This window comes from Passer montanus, unplaced genomic scaffold, assembly GCF_014805655.1.
Source record: "Passer montanus isolate IOZ18808 unplaced genomic scaffold, ASM1480565v1 scaffold100, whole genome shotgun sequence".
Taxonomy (NCBI): domain Eukaryota; kingdom Metazoa; phylum Chordata; class Aves; order Passeriformes; family Passeridae; genus Passer; species Passer montanus.
In genome coordinates, this window is record NW_024356506.1 from 762,002 (window position 1) to 789,520 (window position 27,519).

The following is a 27,519-nucleotide window of genomic DNA, read 5'->3' on the forward strand; positions in this document are numbered from 1 at the left end:
TGTCTGTCCTCCCAGGAACTCAGAATCCACTTGCAAAGGGCACTGAGAGAGAGTGGCTTGGCTCCAAGGCAGGCACAGGAAGAAAACTGGTGGATTTAGGAAACTGGAATGGGGGGAAGGGGAGAACAAGAGGAGCATTTGGGAGGAGGAACAGTCTGCCAGGTGGAGAAGGGATGAAAAGAGTACCTGCAGCACCACTGTCCACATCTAGAGCTGTTTCTTTTCTAACCAGAAGAAAGCCACAGTGCCCAGGGCAAGCCCGTTTCACATTCCTGGAAAGTTAACATCAAAAAAACCAGAATAATTAACACCGTTTAATCAACAAAATTTTGGTTTCTACTCAGGATAGGTGGGGGTAACTGCACAGGATAATCGCAGCATAGGAGGGCAGAGGGACTTTCATTGCACAAAAAGGGAATTGAACTCAATGTCCAGGTGTGTTGGAGAAAGCTGACAATAGAAGCTGAAAGCAGCTGAATCCAATAATTTTATATCTGGAAATCTGTCCCATGCTCTTCATGAGTCCTGATCCACATCTGTGTTCAAATTCCCATGTCAATTCTGCCACCCCATAAACCTTCAGCCTCTGGTGCCACATTCCACCAAATCCATGGATGGGATCTACCCGAGATTCAGCAGCTGCTGCCTCGTGCTGGGCCCTGGGTTTCCTTTCATGGCTCATTACAATAAGTTAGATTAGAACAACAGCTAATTGCTGTTGCTGTAATAGTTTACAGGAGATGTTGTTACTGTTTGTACATCATGGAGTTGGCATAATGACATGTTGTCTTTCCTAATTATATCAGCCAAATAATTCCTGCTAAGTGCTGGCATAGTGTTTTAATTAATATTATTACCCCCAGATCTGTCACAAAGCTCAAAAGTCTGGAGCTGGAAAATGACTTCTTTTGTTTTCTTTTGTACCTTGAGGAAAGTTGAGTGGAAACCTGGGAGTTTTGGATCTTTTCTCCAAGCAAGAGTGAGCTGGATTTGATTGTTACCTTTGCCAAGGGCATGTGCATGGGCAAATGAGGCAGAATTTCACTGTCTCTGAGAAAAGGAGAGAGAATATTTAAATTTATTCCTTTTGTCTTTGGCAGATGGGATTTCAAGGAATTCCTGACTTAGAAACTGAGGCTTTAGTGAATAGGAATTAGCCAGAAAATGGGTTTGTGCTTCAGGCCTAGGTTCACCTCCACTTAGGTGTTTAAATTAACAGTTAGCAATTAGTGATTGGATAAATTAGGATTCAGTTACCCAGGCTGTTTGCTGGTGAAGGGAAGCAGGAAAGCATCTCTGGAGGTGACCTTGATCATTAGTTTGCTGTTTTTCCTTGTTTAAGTAGTCTTTAAAGTTATTCTATGACACAGTTAAGTGGCTAAAACAAGGTGGGATGAGGTGGAGATGTCAGGAACTTGTGGTCAGTGCTCCAGGACCCATCAACATCCACATTTCTAGTCCCAGGTACACTCCGGTGGGATTTGTGTTCCTGTGCTGGGAACTCCACTGATGTCCAGACCAACCTTCTACACAGAAAATGTGTAACTGAGCCATCAGCCATGGATCAGCAGCCTGGTCTGGTGGAAGGTGTCCCTGCCCATGGCAGGGGGTTGGGATGAGAGGATCTTGAAGGTCCCTTCCAACCCAAACCATTCTGTGATTCTAGGATTTGGTGATTCACGGAATCAGAGAGTGGGTCAGGCTGGAAGGAACAACAGTGGGGTCATCTGGTGCCACTTCCCTGCTCAAACAGGGTCATGCCAGAGGACTGGGTACAGGATTGTGTCCATAGGGTTCTGGAATGTCTCCAGGGAAGGAGAATCCCACCCTGTCTGATCTCTGTTCAGGGCTTGGTCACTGCACAGAGAGGAAGTTCAGCCTCATGTCTAAGTGGAACTTCCTGGGATCAATTCCTGCCTGTGCCTCTTGTGCCATTGCTGGGCACTGGTCCAGGTGGAATTTCCTGGGATCAGTTCCTGCCTGTTCCTCTTGTGCCATTGCTGGGCTCCCCAGAGCAGAGCCTGGGCCTTGCTCAGAGCCCTCCCTGCAGACAGGGACACACAGGGATGAGGTTCCCTCTCAGTTGTCTTCTCTCGAGGCTGAACAGCCCCAACTCCCTCAGCCTTTCCTAATCAGAGATGCTCCAGTCCCTTCATCATCTTCATAACCCTCCTCTGGACCTGCTCCAAGAGCTCCATGTTCCTCCTGTCCTGAGGAGCCCAGAACTGGACACAGCACTCCAGATGTGCCTCACTGAATCTGCATTTATTTCCCTTTGACTTATTGGTGTAAGTTCAGGAGTGACAAAACTGGCCTCAAAACCAGAAGGGAACATCCCAAGTGCTGAGACTGCTGTGACCCCCAGTGTGGAAATGCATTCCCTGAATGATGGGAACAGCCAGCTACAGGAGCTTGGTTTTTCACAACTTCACAATCTCCTGCTCCATAAAAAGCTGCTGATGGTTTTGTCACGGTGTGAGCTCTGCAAGATGTGCAGGGGACAGTTTGAGTTCAGGAATTCATACTTTGGGGATGAAGAACCCCATGGTCCATTAAGCGGGGGTTTTAGAGCCAGCTGGATCTCTCTGAGCTTCTCTGGAAAAAGGTCTGTGTTGAAAGTGCTTTGTCACCTCTAAAATGGGGACATGGGTACATTGAGAGAGTGAAATAAGGATGAGACAAGGGAGCTGGTGGGTCAGGCTGTTATGATGCCACTTCTGACACCAAAATAATGTTATGATAACTGAAATAATATTAGGGTCTGATTATTAAAAGATGCCTCTTCCTGGACTAAGGTGCAAAGGAGACCATAAAAAACAAGAGTACAGCCTTTATTTACTGCTATGCCATTATTTAACAGCAAATGTGAGGTAATGGGTGTGAGAGAAGGACAAAGAGAGGCAGATTAAATAAAAAGACTCATCCCCACATGGGTCCCTGTGGTGTCTCACCAGCCCTTCTTCTTCTGGTCTTTTCAGAGTAGACATCCCCAGATGTTCTTGTGGAGGTACCACTTTTACACAGCCCAAGTCCTGGTTATCCAGAGGCATCTGTTCCATTCCCACAGCTTGGGATGTCCCATGTGTAGGCAGTTGCTTCTTTTTCCCACAGTTTGATGGGAATTTTTGTCAGGATCAGTTGCCCAGATGTGTCTCACCAGACCTGGAATCTTCCCATTGTTGCATCTGCACTGTGGAATTTCATCCAGTGGGCAAAGCCCAAACCCTCACCTCTGTTTAGGTGTCATATTAACATCCTCCCCTTTGACCTCTAGGCCTACTTAAGTTCCTCTTATGGTGGCTTTTCCTGTGGGAATTTCCTTCTTTGGCAGTGCTTTGGGATGAGTTGACTGAATTCTTTAAGTCCTGATAGAGGCAACAATGGGAAGGAATTTGGGAGGATGCAGTGGCTTCATGCCTTTGTTGGCCCAGCTACTGCCTTGGGTCCACACAAACTGCATTTAAATAGATCTCCTGCCACACAGAACTTGTCCTCCCTGAGAATATAAATCATATTTTGTGACTATTTTTCCCCATCTCTCAGAACAGGACAGACAATGGATTTTCTGTTTGTCTAGAATTCTTTTTTCAGTTCTTTTTGAAGCTGCCTGGAAGAAAACCAGGCAGTGGAAAGGTATCACATGATCTTTGGAGGCCAAAAGCTTCAGTTAAATCAAAACATTTCATTTAACCAAAGCAGAAATGGGGTCCTTTGATTTTTACTTTTTAATTTCACTCTTTATGACTTAACAGAATATACAGTCAGTGGGAGGGAAAAACTAAGAATAAAAGTAATTTGGAAATGAAGAATGAAAATGTTATGTGCTGGAAAGGTCAGAGAGGCAGTTTCAGCTTGATTGGAACATTTTGCTCGGGTTTTTTTTTTAGTTTCCCCAGAGATACTTAATCAAAATCCACAGAATGTTCCTTCACCAATGAATCAGCAGGGCAGTTCTAACCCATCTATTTAACAGAATCTGCTTTCACACATTTCACATCTGTGCCACAGCCGTGCCACAGGAGGGGCCAGTGACACCATTTTGACTGAGGGGCAGAGCCCAAGTGCTTTTAGAGAGGGCACTGCTGAGCCAGGCTGATAGAACATCTGATTCAGCCAATTAACACTCATTAGTGTGCCTGGGTGAGGTTTTATCCTGACCCAGAAGACTCCTCACATTTTCCACATTTGCTTTTCAAAAGGTTGTGTGATAAGAAGCCCGAGAATTTCTCCCAGGTTGGGACCAGTCCAGATGGAAGCAACAGTGGGGAATTTTTCATGGAATTGCTAATGTTGGAAAAGACCTCCAAAATCATCAAGAACAAACCTTCGACCATGCTCGTCACAAAAGTGCCACATCCATTTGTTTTTCAACACTTCCAGGGATCATGATTCCATCATCTCCCTGGACAGCCTATTCCAATGCTTGACCATCCTTTGAATGAATAAATTTTTCTTAAAATCCAAACTGAATCTCCTCTGGTGCAACTTGAGCCCATCTCATACCATTCCTTGGTGTGCAAGGTCTTTGATTGAGATGGGTGGTTTCCATTGAAGTTGGGTTAATGTGATTTGATAAGAAAACTGCAGTGGAATGAAATTCCTTAGACTGGTGTGTGTGTGCCCAGTGAGATTTACAGAGCTCTTGGAAGCCCATCCAAGAGAAGAGGGGTCTGCACTCCCTGTGGTTTCCTGCTGCAACCAGTTGTTCAAAAAGCTGGGCAAAAATTGAGTGGAGAAAATTGATTTTTAACTCCATTCCTTACATCTCCATGTGGCTGTTGGACATGAACATGGCCAGAAAATAATGGAATAATGTGTTGGTTTGGGTTAGGAAGGATGTTAAAGATGATCTAACTTCATCCACTCTTCCTTGGGATACCTTCCACTATCTCAGGTTGCTCCAAGCCCCATCCAACCTGGCTTTGGACACTCCCAGGGATAAGACAGCCACAGCTTCTCTGGAAAACCTGTGCCAGAGCCTCAGCAACCTCAAAGGGAAGAATTCCTTCCCATTATCCCATCTACATCTACTTTCTTTCAGTTTGAACCCAATTCCCTTGTCCTGTTTCTCCAGGTCCTTGTAAATCATCTCTTTCCATCTTTCTTGTTGCCTCCTTCAGGTAATGGAAGGCAACAATTAGATCATCCCAAAGCTTCTTTTTTCCAGGCTGAACATCCCCAGTGTTCCAAATTTTTCCTCATAGGACAGGTGCTCCATCCCTCTAATCTTGGTTGGTGACACTGTGCCATTGCTGAGCTTCCCAGGACAAAAATTCCCTCAAACTCCTGCAAAGAGCTTGATGCCACTAGAAATTATGAAGTGAAAACAGAAGTTATTTCTTCCTCATTCTTTTTAACACCCCAAAATTTCTGTCACATTTTTTTTCTGTGGGCCTGGGGGGAAGCTTTAACGCATAGAGAATTCATACATCTCATCAAAAACATTCTGGGCTATCACAGGCACTATGCTGCAGTTGGAAAAATACTTATTTATGAGTCTTGCATACTGTTAACAAAATAACAGCTTTCATTTTGCTTTCATATCCCATGATTCAGGGTGTTTGCAGAATAAGCTGAATCTCATTAAATTTCAAACTAAGAGCTGGCAAAAGCCCAGCTTGGCTGAGGTTCCACTCTGAACAAAAGCTGAGAATGCACCTCAGAGGTGAACAACAGGCCTTGACTTCAGAAAAAAGAATGGGAAAATGGAATGGTTGCTGGTTTTAAGATCACAGATTTCAACTGAACCGAACAAAGTTCAATTTTACCCATTTGTGAGGGTTTGTAATGAATGCTGCAACAGATACAGATTCGGAATATCTGGATTTTATTCCTAAGCTTGTTGGAGATACTCTGTACAAAACACTTCCCCTTGGCCCAGCCATTAACTGGAAGTGACAACCCTGATTTTAATAAGGTCCTCTAAAAGCTGCTGTCAGGCAGCCTGGCACTGGGCTCCTCCCTGCTGGAATAACTGCTCAGAAAAATAACAGCACCAGGCTCATTTGCCTAAAACAGGCTGAAGGCTTTTATCCCAGCCAGGAAATCAATCAGGAACTGATTTCCATCAGGCTGCACTGAACAGGGGAGTTTATGGGTCTGCCACCTGTGTGGGAAAATCCCAGGGATAAAGCTGTTCACAGCTCTTAGAATCATGGGATTATTTGTGTTGGAAAGGATCTTTAGGATCATTAAGCTCCACTGGCACTACTGAGTCCAGCACTGCATCCTTAAGTGCCAAGTTTTTAAACACCTCCCGAGGTTGTGACTCCACCACTGCCCTGAGGACTCTGAACCAAGTCTTGAAAGCCATTTTAGATCAAGAAATTTTCACTAATATTTGACCTAAACTTCTCTGGTGCAACTTGAGACCATTTCCTCTTGTCCAAGTGCTTGTTACTTGGACAAAGAACCTGACCCCCACCTGGCTGCACCCTCCTGTCAGGGAGCTCTGCAGAGCCAGAAGGTCCCCCCTGAGCCTCCTTTTCTCCAGGCTGAGCCCTCCCAAGTCCCTCAGCCCCTCGTGGTGTTCCAGACCATTCTCCAGCTCCTTCTCTGGACATGTTCCAGCCCCTCAATATCTTCCTTTTCTTAAGAAACTCAGAACTGAGCCCAGGATTTGAGGTGTGGCCTCAGAAGTGTCAGTACAGGAGGACAATCCCTGGCCACAATTGGCCACAATTGGCCACAATTTTGCTGTCATAGGCCAGGATGCCATTGGTGTTTTGGATGCCTCCTCCACGTCCCTGTTATCCAATGCTCATCCCTCAGGCGTCTCTACCAGAGCCAACGGATTGGAATCACAGCACAAGGGCCTGAAATTTGTTCATCTCCTTCACCCCAGGTTGGAAAAGACATCTGAAAGCCTCAGCATGATCAGGATCAGTTTGGAAAAGGGTGGAGAGACAGTGAAATTGGAGGGAAGAACAAGAACAAGAACAAGAAGAAGAACAAGAACAAGAACAAGAACAAGAACAAGAACAAGAACAAGAAGAACAAGAAGAACAAGAAAAACAGGAAGAACAAGAACAAGGAGTAACAAGGATTTGCAGTGAGAAAATGAGGAAATACAAAATAATTAAGAATAGCAGTGAAGGAAAGAAAACAGCTGGGGGCAAAAGGATTTGCAGAGCAAAATGGAGCAGACCAAAAGAAGGAAAAGGTTTTTGTGGAAGTGAGAGAAAGGTGGAGAGCAATGGGTACAGGTGAAAGCAAACCAAAACCAAGCAGAGAAACCTTGACCAAATGAGGGAAAAAATGATTGGTGTCAGTCTAAAGGATTTTATTTCATCCCCAAATTATTGTTGTGCTTCAATGAGGGCTTTTTACCCTCTCTCTTTAACCTCCCCACCTTTTCCTTCACAGAAACCTTTAAAGGACAAGTATAGAAATCAGAAATCAAAATGTACTCAAACACATTAAAAGGATCCAAATGAAAATTTTCAGCATTTCTGAATCCAAAATTTTCATCTGCAATATATTAGAATACATTGAAACCCTGGAACACTTTATTCATTGCTCCAATTTTCACCCACCTGTATTTTCTTATGTTGCTTTGTGGGGGAAACCATTGATCCATGCAGGCATAATTACTCCATTAATTACAGCCATCCTGAGCATCCTGTCTTAAACCAAGTATGTACAAATTCATTACAAATTTATTTATTTACTATCAAGTAGAAATTGTGATATTTCCACCCGCCATCCAAAGGGTTGGACTGGTCCTGTTTTAAGAGGGAGAAATGGGATGTTTCCAAACTGCTCTGTCAGGATGGTGCTGAGGGATGCAGGGTTTGATGGGTGTCACCTCAGCTGGTTTCAGTTGTAGGGCAGGGCAAAATCCAGGCTTGGTAAAACCCTCTGAACAGTGGGGTAAATGGGATATAACTGGATTAAATGCCTGTATTGACACAGCCAAATAAACAGGACCATGGAATGGGATGAAAGAAACCAAACCAACAAAACCAGGTGTAGTTTAGGAGTTAAAACCAGCTGTAAATATTCTGTGAAAGATTTACAGTGGATTAATTGGGATTAATCCACTCTGCTTTATGGGGAAGGGTTGGGAGCATGGAGTCAGGCTTTGTCATCCCAGCTGGAGTTCAGGCCAGAGAAGAGCTCCAGACCTTTAAATTTTCTTGTGCTGAATAACTCACGGAGCAGAGCTGACAACAGGAATCTTTTGGGGGCAGGATGTGTTGTTTTGGGGTTTTTTTAACCTGTGGATTGTTTTTTTCTAAATTTCTACTGCAGTCCTAGCCCAGACTGGGCACTTTGACCACATCCTGACACTGTCTGAAAAAAACCAAGGGGAATACATCCCCTTCTTAATACCCCATGCCCTGCTTTCCGTAGGCAGGGAAATTATGGATATACACTCAGGATGTCCTGGTGTGCACAACTGCAAGTTAGGCTGGACTGCCCTGTGGAATAATCTGGTGCTGCTGATGTTGAAACAGAACCCCTGGAGATGCTTTTAATGTGAGAACAGCAAAATACTGCGGGAAAAAACCTTGGTGGAGAGCCAGGACGTGCACTCCAAACTCTGAGTGCTGCTCTTGCAGAAGGAGATGAACAACAAAATGCCTCCTTTGAGGAATTGCCATCTGTTTTCCAGTGGGTTTTTTGTTTGACCTTTACTTTCAGTCCTTCTCTTTCAATCCTCACTTGTCCAAGCAAGTGCTGGCTTTGCTGATCCCTGGGATTTCTGGGGAAGGTGACTTTCACCAGGATTGTGTTTTCAATCTCTTCAGGGAGCGCTGAGTGCAGGGCAGCAGTCGTGGGAGGCTGAACTCCTGGTGAGAGGGAATAAGTGACCTCAAGAATGCCAATTTATAGCCTTGGAAAAGCTGCATCAGGATGTGTGGCCCCATCTGGGCTGTGCAAGGTTTGCAGGGTTAGGAGGCTGCACAGTTGATTGTCCTCCATCCAAACCCACTTCCAGACTCCATACACTTCCCAGGCACAATAAAATAAAATTAAAAAATTCTACTCTACTCAACCACTGTATTTTAATTCTTTTCCAGTGCTTTATGGACTTCAGATATAATTCTGTGCAAGAACTTACTTAGGAGACACCATCAAGCACTGAACTCACATGGAAGCATGACTTGGAAGTTTAGAAGCACATTAAACAAGGAAATGGAGATCTCCTTATTCAGAAGGAATTCTGACCTGATTTATTTTGATTCTCTTTCAGTTTGAACTGAGAAGGCTTGAGTTGAACTCACTAAAATTGTGAACATGAGCTGGTGGTCACAAAAACAATAAAAATAGTCATAGGTTCAGACCTAAGATCTCAGCTGGGTGCTAATTGAAAGACAGACTGTGCAGCCTAAGGGAGGTATTCCCAAGGTCTGGGCTCCAATGAGTTAATTAATCCACTGTTTCCCACATTTAAGCACCCAAAGTATAAAATCCATGTAGAGACACTGAAATCTGGGTCATTTATCCTGGTGTTTATTCAAATTTTATCTAGCAGTAATAATGATTAATAGATTGTTTGATACATATTTCACCAGTGGTTCCTGAATTAATTCAACTTCTCATAACCAGGGAGAATAATTGAATACCCTTGTTACTCATGTGTTCACAACCCTCCCATTGTTGTAATTGGGTCACTCCAGTGCTCAGATGAAATCAGGTTTTAAAAATAAGCCATATTCAAATGGGTAAAAGGGAAATCGTGACATCAAACCTCAGCAGAAAGCGCTTGTTAACAATTTAATAAACAGCCCTGTGTGTCATGCTGTTATCCAGTACTTGAATAAGGACGTCAGAAATTAATTTTTGGATCAGAGTTATGTTCTTCTAGGACAGGATTCCCTGTCTAGCATGGAAATTTGGAATTAGGGGGGTGAAATACCTTGTCCCTTTTCTGCAGTTTATTCCCTTGCACCCACAACTGTTCTATTAGAGGGAACAGTTCTGCCAATTCCCCTTTATGTCTGTTTTGAATATCTTTTTTTCTTACATTTTGTTTTCTGACTCCAGTACCATGGACAGTGGAGAGTCCCATGTTCTGTCTGTTGGATTAGGAAGAAACTTGGTCTTTTTTCTGTTCTTAATTTTGTTGAGAACCAGTCCCCATTTGGTTATCCCACCCTCTTTTGATTGTTGATTATGATTGATGATTTTTGATTATCCCACCTTCTTCATGATTTTTTAAAGCCTCATCTTCCACTTCCCCAGATTTCTTCTCTCCAGACTGAAGAGTCTCTGCAGCCTTGTCAGTCTTTCCTCTAAAGGCAGATGCTCCATATTCCTGATTATTTTACTTTATCTGGACTTTCTCTTCTCTCAACTGAGTCTGTTTTGAGAGACAGAGAACAGAACTGCACAGACAACTTAATGTGACAGGACTTAAAAATTCAGTGTACCAGCAAAATCCCTCCCTCTGTCTGGTTTCCAAAAACCTCCTTGGTGATTCCCAGCTTTTTTTGCCAGCATTTTTGGCTACTGTGGCACATGAAGCCAGGTGACAACCTCAGGATGTGTTTCCTGAGTTTTCTGTCTGGTTTCCAAAAACCTCCTTGGTGATTCCCAGCTTTTTTTGCCAGCATTTTTGGCTACTGTGGCACATGAAGCCAGGGGTTCCAGGGTGCTCCCGGTGACAACACCAGGATGTCTTTCCTCAGTTGTCACAGACACTTTGGAGCACAGCAGAGTGCACGCATTGCTTAGACTGCATTTCCATGGACACAAAAATATTTATTTGCAGTCATTTGGACCAGGTTATTTGGGAATCCATCCAACCTGGGCTCAACAGCCACTTTCCTATTTGTTTAATTCAAATCCCTGTGAGGTTCCTCTGGAGCTCCACTTGGAATTTCATCCCGCTCTTCTGTATTCCGAGAAGCAGCCACTTCATCCTACTTTTTCTTTTGAACTCTCTCTCAAAGGATTGGAACCTCTTCTCCAATCTTGTAGCATGTTATTTTTTTTAAATGTTCCTTTTTGAAGTAATTTTTGGGAGGGATTTTGGCTTTTTGAAAGCTCAAACTGGATTTCCAGCAGACTCTTGCCCTCTCTGAACTGCTGCTCATCTGCCTTTGCACAGCCACATTGGCTCTTTCCCAAAAATCCATATTTGCCATAAACTCATCCTTTCCTATAGAATACTGATTTTCCAGGGAACCAGGCAGGAATTTTCAAGACATAAAGAGTGTGATGCTAATTATCCCAATTTTGTAGATGGGAATTAGATCAGTTGTTTCAGCCTCTGGGAGCTGTGGCCATTGGTAATGCGAGGTTTTATATCTCAGCCAAAATTTTATGTGTGAATTCCTTCAATATTCCAGTCCAGAGGATGCTTTGCCATTGAACTGATTTGTTTAATTTATGGGTGTCAGGAATTAACAGGTAATTATAGATAAGAAAGTGGGATTGATACAGATATTTTTGGTACGAAGGCCAGTAGTTATTTAAGAGGAGGTTTGGGTTGGATGTTAGGGAAACTTTTTTCATCCAGAGGGTGGTGGGGCTTTGGAACAAGATCCCAGGGAATGGTCACAGTCCCAAATTATAGATAAGAAAGTGGGATTGATACAGATATTTTTGGTACGAAAGTAAGAAGTTATTTAAGAGGAGGTTTGGGTTGGATAATAGGAAAGGTTTTTCATCCAGAGGGTGGTGGAACTCTGGAAAAAGATCCCAGAAAATGGTCACAGTCCCAAGCAGAGCTCCAGGAGAACGTGGACAACGCTCTCAGGCACAGGATAGGATTGTTGGGATGTCCTGGGCAGGGCCAGGAGTTGGACTGATTCTTGTGAGTCCCTTCCAACTCAAAATATTCCATGATTCTGTGATTAGAACGTGGACAACGCTCTCAGGCACAGGATAGGATTGTTGGGATGTCCTGGGCAGGGCCAGGAGTTGGACTGATTCTTGTGAGTCCCTTCCAACTCAAAATATTCCATGATTCTGTGATTTTTCAGAATCTTCTGGGCTGTGCAGCAAGCTCAAATGCAGCAGGACCCTCTGTTCTTAAACTGAACATTAGTGCATCAAATCTTTGGTAGACAACCATAGAACTGATTATAAATTCATTTAGAGCAAGCATGGGTATTTCTATTTTTCATTTCTGCGCCCAACAGTTCCAAATAAAAATAAATTCTTAGAAGCATGAAAATCTTTACCGAATTATGCTGAATTTAGAGGCATTTTCACCCAAAATTGCAAATCATTAATGTGGGAATATGTTTAAATGTCAGGGTATTTCCCCTTTATATTTTCTAAATGAAAAGTTTCACATTGGAAATGCCAAATCCCTATTTTTTGACATTTTTCTAAGTTAGACCTTTTCACCCTTAATTTCAAAATAGCAATTTTTAATTTTGAAAAACTGACTTCACTATAAAATAAATGGTTGCTTTTTATCGATGGACTAACTTGAAGAAGCACCTCTGAGTCAAAAGAGTTTAGCTCTATCTCAGGTGCTGTTTTACCTTTTTTTTTCCTCCTTTGGGAGGGAGGAGAGGTAATGGAGGGGATTTTTTTTTCATGCTGATTTTTATTTTAGTTCTCAACTGCATCAATTGCTCTGCCCTATCTGCAGTATCCAGGAAGCACAATTTGAGAGAAATCTCTTTAGAAAACTCATGTGATGCAATAATTACAGAATCCCAGAATAGTTTGGGTTGGAAGAGACGTAAAAATCATCCAGTTCCAACTCTGTGCCATAAGTAGGAACACCTTCCACTATCCCAGGTGGCTCCAAGCCCTGTCCAACCTGGCCTTGGACACTTCCAGGGGTGGGGAATAAATAGTAAATAGTTAGTAAATAGTAAATAATTAGTAAATAGCAAATAGCAAATAGTAAATAGTAAATAATAAATAATAATAATGAATTTATTATTTATTTGTTATTATTATTTCTTTATTATTATTTATTTAAACAAATAGTAAATAATTAGTAAATAGCAAATAGCAAATAGTAAATAATAAATAATAAATAATTCATTATTTATTTGTTATTATTATTTATTTAAACAATCATTAATAATTATTATTTATTTAAATAGTAAATAGTAAATAATAAATAGTAAATAATAAATAATAAATAATAAATAATTAATATCCCAGGTTGCTCCAAGCTCTGTTCAACCTGGCCTTGGGCACTTCCAGGGATGGGGCAGCCACAGCTTCTCTGGGAAACCTGTGCCGGGGTCTCACCAGGGGTGGGGAATAAATAGTAAATAGTTAGTAAATAGTAAATAATTAGTAAATAGCAAATAGCAAATAGTAAATAATAAATAATAAATAATTCATTATTTATTTGTTATTATTATTTATTTAAACAATCATTAATAATTATTATTTATTTAAATAGTAAATAGTAAATAATAAATAGTAAATAATATATAATAAATAATAAATAATTAATAATGAATATCCCAGGTTGCTTCAAGCTCTGTTCAACCTGGCCTTGGGCACTTCCAGGGATGGGGCAGCCACAGCTTCTCTGGGAAACCTGTGCCGGGGTCTCAGCTCCTAAGGTGACCTAACACTCCTTAATGTGATCCTTTCTCCTCTCCAAGAGGAAAATTGTACCCAAAATTACCTAATTAGTGGCTCCAGGCTTCTATACAACAATTATCCGGGCTGGAGGAGCTGCCAGAACCTTCCTTTCTCACCAACACCATTTTTGGACCTCTGTCAGAGCAGGTGAACTGCTGGGAGCTGACGTAGCTCCCATTGTGAAGCCAGATCACCCTCTTAATTTCCTCTTTCTGAATCATCCATCTGACGGTTGTTAATTACCGGATTAATTACCTGTTGAGGTGCACAGGTAGCGACAGCAGCTCCTGTTACATCATCCCTCCAAACTGTTTCCTGCTCCTGTCAGCTGCTGGCAGAGTGGGGTACCTGCTAATTCTCTCTAATTGTGTTTCAACAATCACATGCCTCCCACTCCCACCTCCCTTCCAAAGGCATCCTGCATCTGCGCCAGCTGCATTTCTGGGGGGATGGACACTGATTCCAAACCCTGATTCCGAATCCTGATTCCAAACCTTCTCCCTGCTGGTGAGTCAGAGAGCAGGAAGGACTGGGAGAAGAGAGGGTGATTTGCTTTTCTTTGCCTTCAGGGAAGGGATGAAACAGCAGAGGAATTGCTGAAAGGTGTAATTACAGGAGTGTGCTGTCAGGGAGAGGTGGTTTTGTTTGGATGTTTTGCTGGAAAGCACAGGCTTTGGAAGTACAAACCTCTGGTAATCCCTGATGGAATAAACTTCCTGCAATGTCCTCAAAAGGAAAGCTATGGAACAGTTGGAAAGGCAGGAAAATGAGCCCAGGGCTGGGTTTCTGTCACCTGATTTCAGATCTCAGCTCCCCACACTGATTTCCTTTATTTTAATAATCAGGGCGAGTTGATTTGTTCAGCCTGGAGAAAAGAAAGTTCCAGGGAGAAATTACAGCTCCTTCCTGTTGGGATCTGAAATGCAGGGAATTCTCACAACTTTGGGCCTGTAAACCAAGGCTTAGAATTGAACAGAGGATTTGATTTGAGACCTTGGAAAAGGCTTCCAAACACAGGTGCTAGAAGCAAAAATCTGGATTTATAGTTTAAAGAAGAGACATGTTAAGTGGAAGAAAGTATAGAGTTTGAGAGTTTAAGATATAGAAGAAATAAGAGTAGTTACAAAGGGAAACAAGGAGTTTAGAATGCAGTACTTTAGATTTGTGTATCATAACATGGCTGGTTAAGAAAGCTTACACTGTAGCATGAGTCCATAAGATGAAATATTTAAGGATTAGGTTAAAAACATAAATATCCTTGTTGGCAATGTTTTATTAGTCAAAAAATCCTTAAAAAGTCTTGTAACTAGGGGTCTTGTGACCTCCTGAACCACACAATGAAGATGTGAGCTGAACTCACGCTTCCTGCCTATGTAGAAGAAAAATAAATCACATTATCAAAACCAATTCAGAGGTCCTGTCTCTAACTCATTCAAAATTCCTTCAAAAATCCCCATGCTTCCAGTGCCTAAAGGGGATCCAGGAGAGCTGGAGAGGAGCTTGGACAAAGATCTGGAATGCCAGGACATGGAATGCCAGGGAATGGCTTCCGACTGTCAGAGGGCAGAGATAGAGGGGATTTTAAGGACAAATCCTTCCCTGTGACAGCAAACTGGACACCAGCACAGGTTTTCCAGAGAAGCTGTGGCTGGCCTACCCCTGGAAGTGTCCACGGTCAGGTTGGATGGGGTTTGGAGCAACCTGGGATAGTGGGAATTGTCCATGCCCATGGCAGAGGGGTTGGGACTGGATGATCTTTAAGGTTCCTTTCAATCCAAACCATTCTATGGAAGTGAGGAACTTCCAGAAATGTTGTTTGTCTCACCTCGTGCAGGTGTACAGTGGAGATCACATCCCAAACTCCAGCAATCCCATTGCTTTGCTCTCCAGAGGTGGAGCAAGGAACCTCCAGTGATATTTCCCAGCTGGAATCACGTTCATCAGAAACTCCCACCCTAAACTGTAGAAACACAAAATCTCCAAATTATGGAATAGCCTGAGCTGGGAGAGACCCATGAGGATCATCAGATTCTCATTCCTTTCCCTGAACAGCACCAGTCAAACCCACTGATTGTTTCCTGAAAAAAATATTCCTGGAGCTCAGGATCAATGTGGATCCTCTGGCAGCAAATCAGGGTGAAGGAATGACCCACCTCACACCTTTTTTTGTTCTCCTTTCAAGCCACAGGTTTCACTGAAACTTGGAGTTTTTTAATAAATCTTCCTCCTGACAAATGATATTGAAATAATCTGCTGGCTGTATAATTTATTGAGGAACACAGGAAAAGGAAGAAAAACCAAATGGAATACGAGGCAGGAAAACCACGTCAGGTGATAATGAATAGTTTAAGTTTAGTTTTGTTTGGATTTCATAGAGAAAAAGCAAACAGAGAAAGGTTTTCTTTGAAGTGCCTGATAGTTTAGCTTTTTCAGAGGGATTTAGTTCAAAGTTAGGCCATTAATTTTGTCTTAATTTTTAAATTAGCCCTTGTTATTTCCCTTGAAAAATGAATGGAACTGAAAGAAGTAGCATTGGCAAAATGTCATGAAAATCACTTTCATTCCACTTCTTTTTCCACGTGTTTCCACAGTAAAAAGATGGGAAGTGTGAAGTTAAAAAGTGAGAAATCCAACCTCTCAAAGAGAAGTGAAAATGTTCATCTCTTTAAAAGTCAAAACAAGCTGCAAAACTCTTCATTAAGTTGCTGGTTGGAATGTTTTTCATAACAACAACAAAAATGCCACTGACACGTGTGTGATTTATCTGAATGTTTACATTTTAATGGAATTTGCTGCTGAATTTGCTGCCTTTTTATTTTTTTTTATGGTGAAAAATTCATTCTGTGGTTTTCCATTAGCAAGTGTAATACTAAAGACTAAACTCTCCTGAAATCCAGGAGTGGGAGTGGAACAGTCTGCTCTGTAGAAGATTTTACACATTGAAGGGGGAATTATGAGGCATTCCTCAATTTACACCATCTGCAGAATGTGGTTGCTTCTCATACTTTGCTGACAAAATAAGACTTGTTATAAATCTGGAAGAAGATATAATGGCATAAAAAAATTACCTTTTCTATTTTTTTTTCCTACAGGAAATTGGAAGGGAGAAAAACAGCCAAAACCAGACATGTGTTAGACAAAAAAATAGATATTTCACTCAGAAGATGCTGAGGAAAAACAAGTCTGTCAGCAGGGTTATGTCACCTCAAAGCTGTGTGATACCAAATACTTGAACCTGGATTTAAGCAAAGGTTCTCAAAGAGGCCAAAGTAAAGAAGAGTCTAAAAATTTTATTTTAAAATTTTAATTTATTTGTCCTTTTCATTTTGTTGCCGAGATAGAAACGAAGATGGAGTGAAGAGAGAAATAAAATTCATGTTACACACCCAAGCTCCATCTGACAGTAACTGAAAAGATTGCAGCTACTGGAAATCACGAGAAGTTTCTTCATTGGGAGGAATTTCTGCATGGAAAGGGTGGTCAGGCACTGGAGTGGGATGCTCAGGGAGGTGGTGGAGTATCCATCCCTGGAGGTTTCCAAGGAATGACTGAACATTCAGTGCCCTGGGCTGGTGACAAGGTGGGGATCGGGCACAGCTTGGACTCGATGATCCTGGAGGTCCAACCTCAATGACTCCATGATTCTGTGAATTTCAACATTATCCAGAGAGAGAGGCATTTAACAGGGAAGTTAATTAAGCTGAGGAGAGAGTTTAGCATTAAATGGATCATTAATAATTTAGTTTTGTGTACTACATTTTTTGTAACACACCCCCATGATGTGAATCTTTGAGTGCCTGAGAAACAGCTGTGAGATTCTGAAATCACTCCAAGGGTTGGGAGTGACAGGAAAAAGGGGTTAGGCTTCCCACTGAGAGAAGGTTAGATTGGATATTGGGAAGATATTCCTCCCTGGAAGGGTGCTGAGGCCTTGGCACAGGATGTTCAGAGAAGCTGTGGCTGCCCCATCCCTGGAAGTGTCCAAGGCCAGGTTGGATGGGGCTTGGAGCAACCTGGGACAGTGGAAGGTGTCCCTGCCCATGGCTGGGGTTTGGAACTGGATGATATTTAAGGTTTCTTCTGACCATTTTAGGATTCTACATCTCATTAAAGCTGGTTTGAGTCACCCGACACACAAGGAATCCCTCACAAGAGTTTGGGGGTGATCACAAACACAGTCTGGAGGTTCTGCCTTTCCCCTCCTGATTCTTGAGGTCTCCACCTTCAGTTTTCTGTTCCAGTTCTAAAGTTCGAAAAACAAAGCAGCATAATTTTGATTTTTCTTTCTTCCCCTCTGAGGAAACTCCATCTTCCAGACCTGCTCCGGCATTGCCACTGCAATGCTGACGCTGAAAAATACATAACTGGCATTTTTAATTTTATAAGAGCTTATCTGACAGAGCCTTTTGGGTGGAATATTTATTAGAGCCACAGACTATCCATACTGCAAATTATCAACTCTAAGAAATAGGATAAACTGGGATTAACAGGGATAAACTGGGCAGCTGAGCTAAGGGATCTGCTGGGGTAGAGAATCACAGAATCATGGAGTTGTTTACGTTGGGAAAGACCTCCAAGATCTTTTCTTCTTAGCATGAAGTTCCTGGACTCTTCACCTCAGACCTCTACAGAAATGGAAAAAAGGGGAAAGGAAAGAGTTTGGGGTTTTTTTCCCTTCTCTCTGCTGTTTCAGAAGCTGCTATAGGTACCTATTTCTTCCAAATATTTAACCACATTTTGGTGTTTTATGGGAACATGTTGGCTGGAGCTGTAATTCATTCACATAAATCCATTTGCAATGGAAAATGAAATCCAGAAATGAAAAAAAATTCTCCTGCTTTACATTGGTTGTTAGGAAATTTCAGGAGAGTTGCTACTTCCTCCATTGACTGTCAGTGCATAACCTGGGAAAAAAAAATCACAAAACAGTTCTGCAACCTTGCTGCCTATCATTAAAATAGGGATAAAAACCTTCCTTTTCCCATATGCGCTTTCTGACTTCTTTTCTTCATTTGTAAATGCTTGGACATACTGACTATCTTTGATTCAATATATATAAATAAATGGACAATGTTCGTAATTTTTAATTTTCCTTGCAGTGTTCCAGCTGTTTTTAAATTTTATTTTGGTTAATAAGCACCACTGCCATGATTTTCAGTTCAGTTTTGAAGAGACACAAAGGGTTGTGATGGTCACTGATCTCTGATAAGGGTGGTGTTCACTCGAAAACAACTTTTACAGTGGAGGAAATCAATATAATTTGGAAATTTTGCCTCCATGATATATGCAGGTGAAAACTGAGCAAATGGAAATTCCTATCTTTGCTCACATGTGCAAAAACTTCATTTTCTGGAGAAATCAGGTTGGAAAAACATCCCTTAAAGAGTCATTTAGCCTTCAGTCACTGACCTTGAGATTTCAGGAGACAGGAATTTCACTGGAGAATCGCTGAGATTCCTTAATGCTGCCTAAAGTTCATTATTGAGCATTTTTGTGTCATTGACCAGGTAGTTGAAAGAGGTCTTGTATATATTGGTATTGATGGTGAGGATTAGAGATAAGCTGAAGTTAAAAGAAAAACAGAATGAATCCAAAGAAACCTGGGCTGGACGTGAAATATCCCATCAGCTCTGTAAATGAGAACCATTAAAACAATAAAAATACCAATCTTTACATTCTGAGGGCTTCTGGGCAATCAGGAAATCCATCAGAGGAGCTGCTTCCTCATCTCCTGCTGTCTTTTTCCACATAAAAACTCATAATTCTCTTGGCTGGGGTTACATCCTGCCCAGCCTCCTGATGCCAGGAATGAAACTTCCGAATATTATCTCTTCTCTCTGTTAATGAATTGCAGTTTGGGAAACTGCTCTTGTTTGTTGGACGGTAGGGGTGGTTTGTTTGAAGATTTTGTTGGATGTATCCTTTTAAATAATTATTTTCCAGGTTTTTGGATGTGATTCTGTGTTTGGTTAATTTTTTTTTTTTTTTGGCTGTTATTCAGGTTGTGGCATTTCCTTCTCACGTGGATTTAGTGTCTGCCATCAATAAAGTCACTCTCTCATGAGATATTTTCCAGTTATATTGCTTAGGAAACCAAGGATGGGGAGATAGAAAGTAGGAAAATAGAGAAAAAAAATCAGAATTGACATGAATAAACATAACTACATAGCTACAGCTGAAAAAAAGAAATTCAAATACAACTGCAGCCTCAGTTGGGAGAAAGCAGAAATGTCACCCTCTGACTAGGGAATGTCCAGACAATTTGAACATTTCTATTGGATATTGGGAAGAAATTATTCCCTGTGAGGGTGGTGAGGCCCTGGCACAGGATGCCCAGAGAAGCTGTGGCTGCCCCATCCCTGGAAGTGTCCAAGGCCAGGTTGGACAGGGTTGGATCAACCTGGGATAGTGAAAATTGTCCCTACTCATGGCAGGGGGTAGAACTCAATGATCTTCCAGTTCCCTTCCAACCCAAACCATTCCATGATTTTATGAAATGAATCCTACAAGTGTGAAAAATCCCATTTTATGAGAGTGACAAGAGGAGATGGTCGAAAAGGAGATATCATAGTCGTGGACAAAATCCCACTTTTACTGTGGCATAGCCACTGGTCTGTGAGTTTAGGGGAACAAATCGCTACTAATATCATTTACAATGATGTCTTTCCCTTGTGCCTCACAGAAATCAGAGCATCAACGGGCCACGAAAATCTCAGCGTGATCTTCCACTCAGGAATGACTGAGCCACCAAACACAAGGGAGCAGGGAATAGATGGGGAATTGATTCTGGATGGGAAGTTTTGCTGTTCCCCCATATCTTGAGTGAGAAGAAACTCAATCCCCAATTATGCCAGCCCAGCATTTTAAGTCAAACTTACTTGCTTTCAAAAGAATTTGTGCATTTTTTGCCCTATCACTGACATTATACCCAGCCTTTCACAAGGCTGCCATTGCTGGAAGGTTGTTTTTCCCTTCCGTGCTGTTTTTCTTCATCCCAATCCAGTGCCAGAGCTTTGCCAGGCATCTTCAGAACACCTCAGAACAGTGGTAAACAACAAGGAATGAAAGTTCCTGTCATGGCATTTTTCCTTAGAGCACCCTGGGAAGCAGCTGGTTGCCCACAGTAACAAAATAAAAAAACCTTCTAGTAAAACACAAATGAGCCAAAAACCTTGAACCTGTTCTCCAGGAGTTGAGATTGTTCCCTGTTTGTAAAAGGAGCTGATGTTGTCCTCAGGAAAGTTTTGTCACACTGTCCTCGGGATAAGGATAAGTGGTAGAAAATTATCTGAGCTGGGTTTAACATTCATATTTGTGAGTTTCATCAGCTCACAAAGTGGGACCTGGTTCAGGATGCAGCTGAACTGGAACTGGTAATGAAGAAAATTCCTCTTTTTTCCTCATCTTAAAGTAAAGGTGTGAATTTAATGTAAACTCGTTAAATATTCCCAACCTCCACTTACACACAGACATTGCACCTTAATTCCTCTTGGCTTTTGTCATTGGAATTCAGCAACAACTTGAGGATGAGTCTGAACTCTCAGAAGGCTTCAGTGAGGAAAATTCACCTGGCATCTCTCCCTGTCGAGCCTTCTTTGGGGCTGTGAGGGAACACTGACCTTCAGGGGATGCTGAAAAGGGCAACAAGGAAGAGTCCCCAGCACAGGAAGGACCTGGAGCTGCTGGAGCAAGTCCAGAGGAGCCACCAGGATGGTCAGAGGATGGAGCAGCTCTGCCATGAGGAAAGGCTGAGAGAATTGGGATCGTTCTGCCTGGAAATGTTTTTGGGATCACCTAATTGTGGCCTTCCAGTGCCTGAAGGGAGCCTGCAAGAAAGAAGGAGAGAAATGTTTTACAAAGGCCTGGAGTGACTTGAAACTGAAAGAGAATAGGGTTAGGTTGGATATTAGACAGAAAGTCTTTACTGCGAAGGTGGGGAGGCCCTGGCACAAGTTGCCCAGAGAAGCTGTGGCTGCCCCATCCCTCGAAATGCTCCAGGCTAGGCTGGATGACTGCGAAGGTGGGGAGGCCCTGGCACAAGTTACCCAGAGAAGCTGTGGCTGCCCCATCCCTGGAAATGCTCCAGGCTAGGCTGGATGGGGCTTGGAACAACCTGGGATAGTGGAAGGTGTCCCTGCCCATGACAGAGGGGTGGAACAAGATGAGCTTTGAAGTTCCATCCAACCCAAACCATCCTGTGATTCTATGGAAACAAAGAGGACACAATTAATTAGAAGGAGGACAGATCATAGAATCATGGAAAGGATTGGCTGAAAGGGACCTTAAAGATGATCTAATTCCAACAGCCTCACCATGGGCAGGGATCCCTCACTAGACCAGGTTGCTCACACTGGATACTCATGCTCTGACCACTAGCCTTCAGCAGAACACTGTCTTTATGGGCCAGTTCATTATTTAAGAACTATTTTCAATCTTTTAACCTTCAGATCAGAAATCTGGGTCCATTCACCCCCTCGAAATGCTCCAGGCTAGGCTGGATGGAGCTTGGAACAACCTGGGATAGTGGAAAGTGTCTCTGCCCATGACAGAGGGTTGGAAGAAGATGAGCTTTAAAGTTCCATTCAACCCAAACCATCCTGTGATTCTATGGAAACAAATAGGACACAATTAGTTAGAAGGAGCATAGATCATAAAATCATGGAAAGGCTTGGAAAGGGAAAGGGACCTTAAGGTGATATAATTCCAACAGCCTCACCATGAGCAGGGATCCCCCACTAGACCAGGTTGCTCAGACTGTATACTCATGCTCTGACCACTGGCCTTCAGCAGAACAATGTCTTTATGAAGCAGTTCATTGTTTAAAAACTATTTCTAGTCTTTTAACCTTCAGATCAGAAATCTGGATCCATTCACTACAGAGAAAAAGAGGACATGGATGGCTGGATGCAGTAAATTCATAAATTCTTGAAGTGTTTTTTGGTTTTTTTGGGTTTTCTTGCTAAGATATTGTTTTACTGTCAGAACAGATGAAATGGCTGGATGCAGTAAATTCATAAATTCTTGAAGTGTTTTTTGGTTTTTTTGGGTTTTCTTGCTAAGATATTGTTTTACTGTCAGAACAGATGAATTGTAAATTTATGCCCAGGAAAATTTTCTTTGCTGCTACTTGAAACAAATATGGGATGCTGATAATAAGAATCATCATTTGATGGTGTTGGATAGCTCTGAGACACTTTCCTCCAAGGAAAAGAGCAGGCTGAGACATAGGATGGATTTAATGCCAGAGTCTCCACAGAGATCTGTAACAGACCACTGTGGGGACAGATTCTCCTTGCTGATGGGGCTTTGTCACCCCTCAGCACAAATTCCAGCTGCTTTAGAGGATGCTATTTTCCTTTCCCTGGCTCACCTCACCTTCTCTCATGCCTGATGTGTTTACAATGGGCTTTAAATCCTCCTGGAGCTCCCCAAAGGACACTTGCCTCACATGGATTCTCCAGGAGAAGGAACTCTCAGATGGTTACATTGACATTTGTGCTAAGAAAAAGCCTCTCCCTACCTTTCCCATGGTGCTTCTGTTTATATTTGAGCATTCCCAGGAGTGGATTTGTTCACAAAAGGGCATTTGGAGGGAACAAAGGAGGGATCAAGGCCTGTTGTTGAGGAGTGGGACCCATTGTACTTTTCCTGGGGCTGTAGAGGCTGAGTATAAGATTATTCCTGTAAATTCTTCTGTACTGAGGGAACAAGTGGTTGTGTAGAAGTTAAAAGAAGACTTTTTGGTTGTTTGGACCTAAATCCAGAAGATTTTTACCTCAGCAGAATCCTACACCATTTACTTGTACTGGCTTTAGGGTATCTCCAGAACACAATTTTACCATTCTTTGTCTGACAGACAAAAGGTTCCTGATCCTGCCTGGCCATGGGAACTGTGCAGGGATAAAACCCAGCAAATTCAGCCACTTTTAGGGAATCCAAAGATGTTTTGCAACTCAAAAGTGTGCATTAATATGCAGACTTTTTGTGCATATTAATATGTGCAAGCAAGCCCTCTTGAAAACAACATCAGCAGAGCCATCACCTTTTGCCCCCCAGTGCAAGAAACTCCCAGATCTAATCAGTGTTCATATCCTTGGGAAGCAAAGAGAAGGGAGAGAAAAGGATGGATTAATGTGAAAAAGATTTGTCCAGTGTCTCAGAGAGCAGCTGGAGCTTTAAACCAGCCAAACTCAATTTCTTGCCAGAAGAAGTTTGTGTAGTTAGGATCAATATTTATTAATTCAGGGTTCACCATACAATCCAAATCCATTGATCAGGCACATTTTTACAGCTCCAGTGAGTTGGAGTGGTCTGCTGGCACTGGGCCTGAGCAGGGCTTGACTTGAGCCAACCTCCCTATTTGCTTTGGAATATTAGGTTTTTAGGTTTTTACTCAACCACACGAATAAAATTCTGGGGTTTTTTTTGTTTTGGGGGTTTTTTTGGGTTTTTTTTTTTTTTTTTTTTTTTTTGGGGTGGGGGAGGGGTTTTTTTTTTTTTTTTTTTGGGAGATGGCAGATGAGTTAACTCTGCAAGTCAAGCTAAAAATAAACTTTTTTTTTTTTTTTTTTTTTTTGGGAGATGGCAGATGAGTTAACTCTGCAAGTCAAGCTAAAAATAAACCAACATGTTTTGGGTTTTGTTTTGGGTTTGTTTTGCTTTTTTCTTTTCCAGTCAGTTAAAGAACCATGAAGATGGTAATTATCACTAGAAATTCTGTGTGGAATGTCAAGAAATCCATCTGATCAGCTTTATGGATTAACCAATTCACCTAACCTTGTATTTCTCTTGGAGAACCCTGTATGGGAGGCCCAAAATACATTGGCAACTCTCTGCCAAAATTGGTCCAAAGGAGTTTCTACAGAAGGCACTGAAGTATTTTAAAAGTCCTGAGTGTCACAGTCAGATTTTTGTCCCATGGATTTATTAGATGAGGGGACAAGATAGGAACAAGATACTTCAGGATTAAATAAACCAATCCTTAAGATGGTTCCAAAGCCTAAAAAAACAGTCAATGTTTTTATCTTCCTACAGCATCCTTACCAAGTGTTTCCATAGGATACTTTCTCTGTTTGACAAAAGAAAAGTAAAAAAGGAATTGGCTGGGTGCAATAAAATGGGTGGTTGACACTGGAAAATCTTACAGGCTTAATAATACCTTCCCTCACCTCCTGAAAAACACAGGAAAACAAAGGAGATAATCAGCTTAAGTTAGCTGGTCTTCCTTCTCCTGGTCAGGAACTGGTACTCAACACATCCCTCTGCTTTGGTGGTCTCAGTATTTATGATATTCCTAAGCTTTCCTGATATTTGTTCCATAATAAGTCCTACAGGTTTAATAATTCCTCATTATTTGTTCATTTTGAGCTGTCACATTGTGGAACTGCCGCTGAGAAATTCCAGTTTTCAGCCCAAAAGGAACTCCAGTCTCCAACTCCTGTCCTGCCCCAGGTCTCAGGTCTGTCTCTGCTCTCCTGGATCCTTCATGAATTATTGTAGATCAACCATTTCTTTCTATCAATTAACTAAATCAATACTATAAATCAACTATTTAATTACAATAAATCAACTCTTTAATTACTATCAATTAACCCTTGTCAATGGACATAAGGGTAAGAGCACTGCTTTCCTGAGTAATTCAGGAGGTCACTCAGATGTTCACAATGACGTTCATTAGCATAAGACTAATGAGTAGGACTAAGTTAATTGTTTTGCAGCACTTTTGGAATAAAGAAAGGAGAAGAAATCTAAGACTGAATTCCCAACCTATTTTAATTTCCTACTCCTCTTCCCAAAAGAGTCCTCTGAAAATACACATTTCTGAGGGTGGAGTAACTGCTTGAAAATAAATATTGGGAATTACTCGAATGATCCTAGATCCAGCAGCCATCCCTCAAGGCTGCTCTGCCTGAGAAGAACATGTGCACTGTAGGAGATGAAGGATGGCTTAAATCTGGACAGATTTTTCAGGATCTGGTGTTTTCCTCAGGCCATCTTAAATATAATTCAGTAAAAATTTCATTTCATTCTGTATAAAAAGCAGAACAAGAGGAGGAAATTCCAGAGAAAGCAAACATGGATAAAAGTACAATATTAACCCTTTGTCACTGTCTATAATCTCATGACCATAGTGATGCTAAGTAATAAACTCCAGTGATGCTTTAAAAAGATCTGGGTTGAGATGCCACCATTTTGAGCAATTCATTTATACTGAAGGCAACTCTCACAAAAAAAGAGTGGAATTCTGAACTGGAGAGAGCTGCACAAAGATTCATCTCAAGTCCCAAAGAGGAGTTTTTCAGACATTTCCACCCAAGCAAAAAGAAATCTTGCAAACTTGTTCAGACTTTGTGAAGTGGCACAGGATGATCCTGAGTGATGTCATGGATGTCACGGCTGAAAGGTGATGCCAACAATCTGACTGCTCACATTTTATTTCCTCAAATATCTGGGGATAAATCTCCATTGTTTTTACCTTTGCTGTTACAGCCACATATCAAGTGTGGTCAAAATAATTAGGATAAGGGGGCTGTTTCTCTTCTGGATGTTTCCAAAATGCCTTATTTTGTCAGAATATTTAATAATTTTAATTCATATGCTTGAAATGACCGTGTTTATGAGCAGAGTTCCATAAAGCATTGTGCACCTTGAGCGTGGGATGTAGGAAAAGTCAGGAAGGATATTGCTGTTATGTACAATGGGACCCAGGAGAGAGAAAATAAATGGCCTGAAATTAAAAATATGCTCACTTGAATCATTTTCTAACAAACTACTTATGCTGTTAAGTGCTTATCCAATCAATACATCACTGACTTCACTTAAATGATGACATTTTTTTTCTTATATGTTGTTAAGTCTAATTAAAAGGAATTAGTCACGAGAGTGACAAATGTGAAGCTCACTACAGAATTACTTCATGTGGCATTTATTAGATGTCAAACATGGGGAAAGTTTGAATCAAACTGGCAAATTCAGCAAAAGTTGTGTCTTGGCATCAAAATTCTTTCTTAAAATTAAGTAATTTGTTATTGAGGGCAGTCTTTTTTTTTTATCAAATAATTCCTTTTTCTGTACTTTCTTTTTGTTAGGACTGGAGAACACAGAAATTGTATAATAGTGAGTAATAAAATCCGTCACTCTCGTGAGTAATGCTTTGTAATTAGATGAAATAAAAGTAAAGTAAGTTGAATTGTGTGGAGTGCAGGGCTGGGGGTGGAGTGCTGCACTCAAAGGTTTTTGTATTATTAATGATGCTGAACTTTCAGGGCTGGAAGGTTCTGTTGGAATTGACATCAAAAGTGGTTTATCTCTACTTTGGGCTTCCAATGCTGCTACAGTGACAGGAATTTGTCACACAGGGAGAACTGGGATGATCTTTCTTTGTTGCAAGACACAGGTGTGAAAGTTTTGGGAAGAAAACCCCTGAAAGTCAGACTGGCTTTGCAATCCAGTCCCTGCATGGCTGAGTTCCCCTCTCAAAGGAACTCCAGGGCCTGTTCTGCCACAGGATTATAATTTCCCTCCTCCCAGAATCAACCTTGCTTCTCCCATTGTGCTCCTTTTGCCACAAAAACACATGAAAATGACAGAACCTTTGAATGAAAGATTTTATTTAAAATTTTCATCAGGTTCACAGAATCACTGATTTTGGAAAAGACCTCCAAGATCATCAAGTCCAACCTCCAGTTGAATTTCCACCACGTCCACTAAACCACACCACAGAGTGCCAGGTTCAGCCTGTTTTTTTGAACACTTCCTAGGATGGTGATTCCAACCTTTCCCTGGGCAGCCCACTCCAGCTGAATTTCCACCACGTCCACTAAACCACACCACAGAGTGCCAGGTCAGCCTGGTTTTTTGAACCCTTCCCAGGATGGTGACTCCAACCTTTCCCTGGGCAGCCCATTCCAGTGTTCAGTCCCTCTTTCGGTGGAGAAATTTTTCCAAATATCCATCCTGAGCCTCCCCTGGTGCAGCTTGAGGCTGTATCCACTTTTCCTA